Source organism: Hyaena hyaena, unplaced genomic scaffold, assembly GCF_003009895.1.
Source record: "Hyaena hyaena isolate Hyena2069 unplaced genomic scaffold, ASM300989v1 scaffold_991, whole genome shotgun sequence".
NCBI lineage: Eukaryota > Metazoa > Chordata > Mammalia > Carnivora > Hyaenidae > Hyaena > Hyaena hyaena.
The window spans coordinates 289,276-300,252 of NW_024081622.1; the positions used below are offsets into that span (position 1 = coordinate 289,276).

The following is a 10,977-nucleotide window of genomic DNA, read 5'->3' on the forward strand; positions in this document are numbered from 1 at the left end:
TCTCTGGCTAAGAAGCCTCTTCCCAGCAATGACTTGACATTATGAAGGGTGGAGCACACATTTTGGTAAACAATGATCTGTCTCTGCTACAAAATATCTAATCATAGCCTTGAAAGGGACCATAGAAGCTATACTTAATTAATTAATTCCTACTCATCAAGTGTATCCCTATGTTTCAGGCAAAATTTGGGGTTCTTAAAAAAGAGAAAGGAATAAGACTTAGTCAAATAAGTGAAACCACCATATACAGATCTCTTTTATTCTCGTTACAGGAAATTCAAGTTTAACACTGTCATCTAAATAGTCATGGTGGGAATAATGGACTGATAGGGAAGGGGAAAATGAGTTCTGTCTGGTCCTAAGTCACTGTGTCCTAGATGTCAGCTGTTGGAAAATGAAGTTGTTCACATAGAAGAATTTGAGCAGATACTCAGAATTGGAGTTCAGAACTGGGCATGTAGAGCTAGGCTACACAAACCATGCCAAAGGCTTACCAAGGAACTGTGCCAGCAACTGGTGAAAATAGAAGATGCTTCAGCTGGTGAGTTAAGGAGGCAAGGCAGGTTTGCCTATAATGTCTTTATAAGTTAAGTTCAGTGTTTTCCCCTCTATTCTATTCTACTCTTCCTTTCTTTAATTATATTCAATTAAGTGTCTACATTTTGCTTGACAGTGAGGACACTAAGTAAGACATCATCTTTGCCCTTGAGGAACACATGATTTAGTAGAGGAGATAAACACAAAAATAAATTGTTTCAATAAAATTTGGTAATTCTCTTGAGGATGCTATGCCCAGGTGCCTAATCCTACATGAGGGAATAGTTTGGAGTGTTAAGAATGACTCCCTAGATGTGATGACACCTGAGTTATGTATTAAGAGGTAGGATTAGGGAGAGGCAAAATATTGAGCAGAGGGAGAAGGCCACCCATGGATATAAAATATCATAAAAACCCCATAGAGGCCTAAAGTAGCATAGTCATTTTGAGGAAATTAAAGTTTCTGAAATTGTTGTAACATAAAGTTCAAGAGGCAAAATATTAGGACTTGGATCTGGGACAATAGCAAGGCTTAGATTGTAGAGTCCCATGGAGTCCATGTTGAAGACCCAGGATTCTATTGTCGTGATGATGGGGAGACATTGAAGCTTTTCCTCTCTGTTGCCTTTTTTTTTTTTTTTTTTACTACTGAGTTCAGAATAGAGGCTGCTGCCTTGTTATGAAAACTACAGTGTAAGGAAAAACATGAAAGACTACACAAATGAGCCAAGATCAAAAACCCAGAATCCCTTATAAGCCCCTGATCAATAACAGTATCATTAGTTTGGCCATGGCCCAGCCAGGAAGTGGGAGAAACTCAGTTGCAAAGGTATTTTGTTTTCCCTGAGATTATGAAAGGTGGGATTATATTTTGAGAATTCTAGCTTCTGCTTCAATATTATATATCCTAATTTTTACTTTCAAACATAGTTTTCCCTGTTGTTCTGGGCCTTGTTCTACTTACAAAGAATTAAAAGGCAACATTTTCTTTGTGGGAGTGGGTGGGAGTATGCCCTGGCATTCTGGATGAGTCATTTCTTATCTGTTTACCTTTAAAAATAATTTTTCTTTTGGTCCAGTCTTGCTGGATGATGAAAGGCACTTTGAGCTTTTAGAGGACAAGGGACTCCTTTCCCTTTTTAGCAACTTCTCTTGTTTATATCAATGCCTTATTTCTATATTTCACTCCTTCTTGCCACTCTTTCCTTTCTCAGCTGTCATTGCCATTTGTTTTAGCAATAAATAAGGAATGAAAGGCAAAACATAACAGCCTGCCATGGTTGCTGACAATGATAAGTCTGTGGGGAACTTTTTCAGAAGCCTCAGAGAAGAGAATCCAGTGGTTTCTCAGCCCACAGTTTTCAGCTGCACTGGGAACAATGGCTCTTCTGCCTACCTCCAAAGGACAAGATGAGACATGGGTCTTGTTTTTTCTTTCTCTTCCAAACTTCAAACTTGAACAAACAATCTTTACTTAACCCATATGGAAAACTTGCAAACACAAACACATTCCTCCTCTCCTATTAGTGCTGGGATGAAAGGCAAACTTCAAATTAGTTAATGTTCATGTAGTTAAGTCGTTCCCTATTGACTTGGAATATGTAGGTGGGGGAGTGTACTTGGAGAGGGGCTTTTGCTGTTGGGCCAACAGCAGAATGAAAGCCAAAATCACTCAGATTGCAAGAGAAAGCTTAGGGGGAAAAAAAGCACAAAGAGCTTCACCCTATTATATGTCGGATTTCCCACTTCACATGGCATATCTGGGTGGCACTGTGAAAAATGGAGGCAGACTTTTTGGGAGGGACCATCCTGTTCCTTGTCATGGTCCATGAATATTTATGGAACAGCCCTTTATAGGGGTGCTTGGCGCCACCACACAGTTTATTGTTTGGCAGATTGAAAACTAGTTCCAAGCTCACCCTTGTTTCTCTGAGAAGAATGTCTGGGCTTCTAGCAATGAGGTGGCCACATCATTCCTGTTGGAAGACATGGCCTTCTTGTTCCATGACAGGAATGTCTATGCATACAATTTGAGAAGCAAACCAATTAGGGACTGAACAGTCCTTACAGCACAATCTTGGGAAGTGTCAACTGGTTTGCTGAAGTTTAGCAATTTCATTCCCATACCTATAGTGAAGTATTTGAGGAAAATTCAGGATGACATTATCCTGGTGAATAAGAAAAGCTTCCCCACCCCTAAAAAAAAAAAAAAAAAAAAAAAATGGAGGAGGAGGAGAAGAAAGAGAAGGAGATGGAAGGAGAAGGAGAAGAAAAAGGAGACTCAAATATTTTTAACAAGTTGAAAATTGGTTTAGAGGTCATAAATTGGAAGAGTCTTTAATTTAGTGCAACATCCAGCAGTCAAGAGAGTTCAATTTAATCCCAGAAGAGCTTTCTTTAATGAATCATCACATTCACCCTGAAATATCACTGTTACATCATAGATATTATAAAGGTTTTAACTATGGATGTATAGAGTGTCCATGGATGGATATCAGGGAGGTACATAACTGGGTGTTTAAACTTGCTAAAATTCTAGGCAAATATCACATGTGTGTCTTTGTGTATATGGGTGTGCATGTGTGTGAATGTGTGTGTTTGCACTTTTCGCAGAGAGAAGATTCATTGCTTTCATCAAATTTCAAAGGGATTTGTTGGACTTACATATTAACAACCAATGTTAGAGTGTTGAAGTAGCAAAAGACTTCAGACATATCTGGCCCAGATATGTGTTTTTCAATGTGCTTTGCTGTGCTCAAATTTTCATGTTCATGAGATTCACCTGAGATGCTTGTTTAAAGATTCCTGAGCCCTACCTCTGCTTATACAGTCTAATTTAATTGATCATGGGGGTGGGGCCCACAGTTCTGCCTTATTTTTTTTCTATTCAGAATTTATTGGATGCTTTTTATTTGTTTGTTTTTAATTTATTTTTAATTGCAGTATAGTTGATGCACAATGTTACATTAGTTTCAGGTGTAAAACATAGTGATTCTACAAGTTTATACATTGGGCTATGCTCACCACAAGTGTAGCTAGCATCTGTCATCATACAGCACTATTATAATACCATTGTAGAGTTCTTCTTTTTTTAAAAAAAAAAATAACATTATCGTGAACATACAGTGTTATATTAGTTTCAGGTGTACAATGTAGTGATTCAACAACTCCATATATTCCTCAGTGCTCGTCAAGATAATTGTACTATTAATCCTCTTCAACTATTTCACCCATCCCCCACCCACCTCCCCTCTTTAAAGTTCCCCACCTCCCCTCTTTAAAGTTCTGCTCTTAATAAGAATTTTGGGGATGGTGAGCTGAAAGCATAGTCCAAAGATTATACTCTGAATGCCATGTGAATTTAACAGATATGGGGAAGTGTGATGGTCAAGTGTACAGAACTGGTAGAAATCACTTTCCCTTCAAACCAGAGCAGTTCTATCTTTTTCTGCTTTGTATATTGAGCTTCCACATAAGATTTCATTTGAACAAAGACTAAAAAATAACATGGAAGTTACCAACATAATACAACACCCTCATATTGCAGAAGAGAGAACAGAGACCCAGAGAGATAAAGGGGTAATGCCAAGGTCACAATAGCTGTTAGTGACAGGATTGAAATAAAAACCTAAACTCCCCTTATTTCCTTGTCCAGGCCTTTCCATCATGGCTGATTCTCCTTAAAGCCACAAATTGGAGTTAAAACACCAAATAGCTTTTAGCATACTATATAGAAAGGAATACAAGGAGTAGTTAAGCTTTCTCATCTAGCCAGATAAGGAAGTCTTCCTACTTTGGAGTGTTTAAATTAGGAGAGACTTGGGTGATCAGAAGGTCTGAGTGAAGGCCTTGGGAGACCAAGAGTAGTTATAAAGGCACATGGAGCACATGTGATTGAAAATATCTTCATATTGTCTCCTGTTAGACTTACCACCCAAGATACTTTGCCTCGATAATGGTCCCAAGAAAGTAATTTAGTGTTAGACCACCCATGAGTTCTTTTATTCATCCCTATATCTGAGTCTTTTCTTTGAGTATTTATCTGGTAGTTAATGGCTTCAATGTGATTCTTTCAACTTGATGTTAAGATTTTCAACATGGTATAAAATTTCAATTCAGTTTGATATTGGGGAGGAGTAACACTTAGCATTCTTCACGGAGTTTAGACTTGTATTCATTTAGGAAGGTGAACTTCAAAATTTTCAAAGCTCAGTCCAGGTAAATTTGGGTGGTAGTATCAATTAGCCAGGCTAACAGGAGTTGTAAAACCAGTCTGAAAATGTTTTCCAATCTCTCTCATGATTTCTGATTTTGCCACCTTCTGACTTATAAAAACAGTATATTTTCTTTGTTCTCAGTTTCCGTTTTGGGTTCTGGCCAGTATTGAGAACTAGGAATTTCAAGGCTGATTTACAAAACTATCAAAAGCCCTTTTTTTTTAAATGTCAGACACTACTAATATGGAACATGCAGTGAAGTACTGTTTATCTAGGATGCAAATAATCAACCCCATAAAATAAAACCAGAATTATATTTTATTCAGTTTTGTGCAATGACGATTGACATTTAGAATCCTGATCTGAGGCTCTACAGATTCTTGATATACCTAACTCATCAAAGGAAGATTCCACTATAATCAGTCACTCTTCAGAGCCAGGGACATCTTACCATATTTTATTGTATCATGGAGGTCTCAGCATGGAAGTCTTAGCATAAACATGCCCAGCCAATTGTGACATGTCGGAGCCTGTCCCAAGGCCTGGGGTAATGGAGCCATTGGTGCTCTAGTTGGGAAAAGGAATACCCAAACAGTACTGTATCAGATGCAAAAGAATTTCACCCTGATGGGAGAGGCTTGGTTGTACAGAAGACTGTTGGCTTTATCTTGGAGCAGCCATATGAAGTTGGTCCCTTCTGGAACACTGTCAGAGGTTTAGGAAGATAGGGCAATGTACAGGATATTTGATGTTTGTGGTCCAGATTTACTCTCTACCCTTTCCACCCTTCCCTGAAACCCAGCGGTGATATTAGGCTCTTTTATCCTCTGGATTCTGGTTGGGTTGGTTGGATCATTAGTAAGGGACAGAGTAGAGTGAGGTCATCATTTTGGTATTATCATTCAAGTTCCCTTAACATCTTCAGGCTGGGTGTTTCTCTCAAGTGAAGGTCATAGCTCTGTCAGTTGTTCTCTCCTCTCCTCTCACTGTCTCTCCAGGTTCCCTCCATGGCTCTCTCATTTTGTCCCTTCAGGCCTGGGAATAGTGATGGTGATCCTCTGTCAGTTGCTTTAGGGTAGTGCATTATTCCATGTGGTTTCTCTATGTGCTCTCTGCTCTCTACAACTTGGGCAAGAATCATTTTATTAAAATTGCTTTTATTTTCCCAGTTTAAGTACATCATCTGTTTTCTGATGGTACCCTGATGGACAGGTGTGTAATAATGAATCAGTAAAATAAATGTTGTATCACTAATAGTTTGATCACTGAACATCCAGAGCAAGGAAGTTCTGGGTCTTAATATGGGCAGGAGGAAGCATTTTTCTTGAGATGTGTAGACTTTGGAATTGACATTAATACATAATTTTTCTGGAGCCAGCCAGAGAAGTTTAGTAAGTGTGTAGAATACTGTCACTGTCAGTCTAGCTCTGGTCTCTTTGGATAAACTGGTTTGCTCAAATAAAATAATTCTAGAGATAAATGTAGGTTCCTCAGACAAAAGTACTGTTTTCAGAACTCATTTAGGCCATCTTCCACTTGCCTGCTTCACTCAAGCCTGATTTTTCAAGTTCTTCGGCTTCCTCAATTTATTATGATTTGTCATTGCAGTGTAGTTTTTATTGCCAGTTTATCTTTTGATTAAAGATTGTTTGGAATGATGACCTTGGAATCTTTTTGGACACAATAAGAGCTATTTATAGTTTATGTTTGAATTCTTGCTATGGCCAAGTATTTTGATAAATCCTTTTTTTGTTGTTGTTTTGAGAGAGAGAGAGAGTGGGCACAAGTGAGCAAGGGAGAGGAAAGAGAGAGAAAGAGAGAGAGAGAGAGAGAACCAAGCTCACTCAAAGCTGGACCCATGCTGACCTGAAGTGTGCTCACCTGATGTGGGGCTTGAAGTAACCTAAACTGGGACTTGAACTCACGAACTGTGAGATCATGACCTGAACTGAAAGTCAGATGTTTAACTGACTGAACCACCCAGGTACCCTTGATAAACGCTTTATATGCTTGATCACGTTTAATTCACACTATGACATTATAATGTATGTATTATTGTTATCCCCATTTTACAGTGAGGAAGCTAAGGCTTGAATGGTCACATGACTAATAAGTGGCAGAGTTAGAAGTTAAACGCAGGTCAGTCCATGCTGGTAAACTCTATGTGATATTTACCATTTGGCTCTCTACAGTGTTATTATAGGAAGTAATGGCAAAAAAAACAAACAAACATAAAAACAAGCCCTACGTTTTTGACTGGTTGACTTTTTTCCTAAGATGGTGCATTCAAAGACTCCTCTACAACCCCAGCATACTGAAAGTAATCAGAAATGTGGAAAAGTAGATAAAGGTGATAGTTTGGGGGTCACATCAGGATTTCCCTTGCTTTGAGCCAGTGAGAGGAATGGTTTGTGATGAAATCCTATATTTTTAGCAGATAAATATTGAGCCATTAATTTATTCATTCATTTCTTTAACACACTTAAAAAACTTTCATTTTTAAAAGCTTTTATTTTATGATACAAGAGATAAAGAGATGAAAATTGGAAATAAATAAATATGGGAATAGATAAGTAGAACCTAATTCCTACAGATTTAAAGACTTCTTTTCACTTCAGACATTACAACTCCATGCAAACTCTTTGAAAGTAGGTATTCCTGTAAAGTATAAGGACAATATTGTTATTTAGAGTGAAGTCTGGACTCAGTATATGTACATGAGTAGTGTATTAGGGGTCTCTGGAAAAACACAACATATACCTATATCTATTCAATATCTGTATATCTAGTCTATATATCCATATCCATATCCATATTTAGAGGGAAATTTATTTAAGTAATTGGCTCACATGATTATGAAGGTTGGTCAGTCCAAAATATACAGGCTCGTCTGGCAGGCTGGAGACTGAAAGAAAAGACAAAGAGTTCAAGTCCTAAGGCTGTCTGCTGCAAATTCCCTCTTTCTCAGGAGTAGTCAGTCTTTGGTTTTATTTAGGTCTTCACCTGATTGGATTAATCCCACCCATATTAGAGACAGCATTCTACCCATCATAATGTCCATCAATTTAAATGTTAATTTTATCCAAAAACACCATCATGGAACTATCCAGAATCATGTTTGATCACATATCTAGGTACTGTGGCTGAACCAAGTTAACACACAAAATTAACTGTCACAGGTAGGCAGAAGGTGCTTCAGGAGCCAATACAATTAGTAAAAGCTGGACTCTGAGGACTGCATAACCCCTTTTCTCCTCACCATAGGGAGAAGAGCAGAGCCAGCTAAAGTACTCTAATTAAACAGGGTAAGCATGAGATAATGAATTCAGGAGAGAACACCATTGACTACTGCCTTGAATTCTGATTTTTCCTTGCTTGCATCTCATCTTCACCCTCCATCATTAGAATATTTCTCTGTTTTGGTAAGTTAGCCAGTTATTATCTCTTGTTGACCAATGCCTGTATCTGTGTTTGGCAAAAAATAACATCTTGTTGTAAAGATCTACTAGGCCATATCCAAATCAAGGGTCATATACATCATTTATTCACTCATCCATTTGTTCATTCTTTTACTTATCTATTTAACAAATATTATTAAGAAAATATTAAGTGCCAAAATTTTTTCTAGGTTTTGGGAACCAAACAAACACTGAACAAAGTGGATGTAGTTCTGGTCTTTATGGAGCATACTGCCTCTGAGGTAAGATGGATAATAAACCAATAGTTGCTCAAATAATTCTCTTATTATAGATGTAATAAATAGCATGAAGAAAAAGTACAAGGATCAATGACAGGATAAAACAAGAATGAGTAAAATTAGCAGGCACAGAACTAATAATAAAACCTCTTTCTTTGTATCTCAATCTAGCTTATACAATCCCATATAAATGCTCTATCATCTGTTTGCTAATGGCTGGAAACACATGAGCATGGTGACTCTTGAAGCTATGTGTTGAAAACAGAAGAACCACACATTGAAAGCAGCTTGAATTTCTGAAACTCTGCACTGAAGGCCACCCACCAAATGCGAGAATTGGACTGTTATGTGTAAGAAGTGAATTTATGTTGGTTTTATCCACAGTAATGTTGGTATTTGTTTATTCTGAAGCTAGAATTACTGTAACTAATATGGAAACAAATTCTGAAACTTGAAATGCAGTACAATCTATGACAAATATTTAAAGTAAGTGACAGTGACCTCTCAGAAATGTGTTAGAAAACTTTAGGATTGGAAAAATGGAGGCCTATGCTATAACTCTGAACAAATATTTGGTAAATGTATTAGTTGTGATAACTTGAAGGCAGAAGATGGACCTAATAAACCTTTAGCCTCAGTTCTCAACTTGGGGTGATTTTGCACCCCAGGTGACATTTGACAATATCTAGAGACGTTTTTGTCTGTCACAACTGGACATGAGGATGATGTTACAGTTGTGTAATGGGTAGAAGCCAGGAGATGCTGCTAAACTTCTAATGTGTAGGATAAATCACTGCAATAAAATAATTATCTGTTGTAAAATGTCAGTAATGCTGAAGTTGAGAAATTCTCTTCTAGGGTAGGTAGTCAGAAAGATTCAGAATGATCATGTAAATTGACTCTCACTTCCATTTGTCACTAAGATGTTACTAGAAAAATAAAGATAAATCCAGAAATAACTGTATTGTTTTCATACAGTAAGGGAATATAGAAAATCTCAAATTATAGATCCTCTAAAAAATCCCATTTCAAGACCCCAAACCATTACAGATGAGATATAAAGACGTTTTGAATGATAGTGGTTAATTTACATGTAATCTTGGAGTAACGATCAGATTACGGGTATGTGACCTTCCCACCCAAGTCTTTGATTTCAGCTGGCCTCAAGATATCTGCTATTAATTTGAGACAGATTGTTCTGGGAACCGGGAAGCAAAAACCTAATAATTGAGAATTTTGTTTAAGAAAGAACATTGGACATGGTTACTGGAACATGGAACTGATTGGAAACTAGATTACAAAAGAAATTTTCTTTGGTAAAGCAGTTAGTGTTACTGTAATGAGTAGTTATTATGAGGAGCTCAAGAAAGTGTCTTTGTGGAAATAGCATTTAAATGGGTCCTTAAAGATAAAAGGGAACAATCAACAAGTCAAAATTATACACTGTATACTCCCTGATGCCAGTAACTGAATGAGAGCCAGAGAAACTGAGATACAGTAAATTAAAGGGGAATAATGATAAATGAGGCTGTTAGGTGGGATAAGAACATAAAGGGCTTAGAGGCTATGGTGGGTATTTTGGAAGCTTGTGAATTTCTAGGAATTTGTCAGTTTCATCTAGGTTATCTAATTTTCTTGCCATAAAGTTGCTCATAGCATTTCCTTCTAATCCCTTTACTTTTTTGTTTTAGCAGTTTGAATGTGTCATCCCATTGCCTACTGGCTTTCATAGCTTCAATGAAGTGTTAGCTGTTAATCTCATTAAGACTCCCTGATGATGAGTTAGTTTTCCTATTTTCAAGATTCTTTGTCTTTGACACAGATACACTCAGAGGAAAAACAAAAACAACAACAAAAACAAAAACAAAAAACATGTGAAGACACAGGGAGAAGATGGTCACCTACAAGCCAAGCAGAAGGGTTAAGAAGAAACAAATTCTGCTGACACCTTAAACTTGGACTTATATTCTTCAGAACTGTGAAAAAATAAAATTTCTGTTTAAGCCTCCCAGTCTATATTATTTGTTACAAGAGCCTAAGCAAACTAATATAAGCCTTGACACAGTCTTCATGTAATTTTATTCTCCTTTCCAGGTCATGATTTTCCCCTCTGTTAGATGCTCTAACTGTAAGTGATGAAAACTAAATTTGTGTGTAATTGTTAGAGAACAGCAAAGAAAATAAAAACCCTCATTCTTGCTTAATTGATCTGCCCATTTTTAGGAAGTATCTACTTTTATACCTAGGTTAAGCAGATTCAGACTTTCTTTATAAAATGCAATTCTTTTCTCTTCTTTTTTAAAAAATAAGTATCTAATCTTCTGAGGATATATTTTAATTTTGTTGAATGATTTTTAACCATATTTTCCAAATAATCATTCACCCAGAATATTTCTGATGGTCATGAGAGTAGCAGAGAACTTATTTTGCTACCCTGGTTGGGAAACAAATTTAGTTAGTTTACACAGTTTGTTGTATTGATTTGAACCATTTATGTTTTGGTTTATTTTTTTTTTTTCTGATAAG

The 10,977-nt window shown here is 36.9% G+C and overlaps 1 long non-coding RNA gene across 1 annotated transcript; it reads left to right on the forward strand.

Moving 5' to 3' along the window:
* The first annotated feature begins 445 nt into the window (after nt 1–445).
* On the forward strand, nt 446–10,301 carry LOC120223388. The gene is made up of 4 exons (XR_005526283.1): nt 446–541; nt 8,383–8,454; nt 8,623–8,801; nt 10,274–10,301. It is a non-coding gene; the product is annotated as an uncharacterized LOC120223388 (long non-coding RNA).
* Nucleotides 10,302–10,977: the final 676 nt, after the last annotated feature.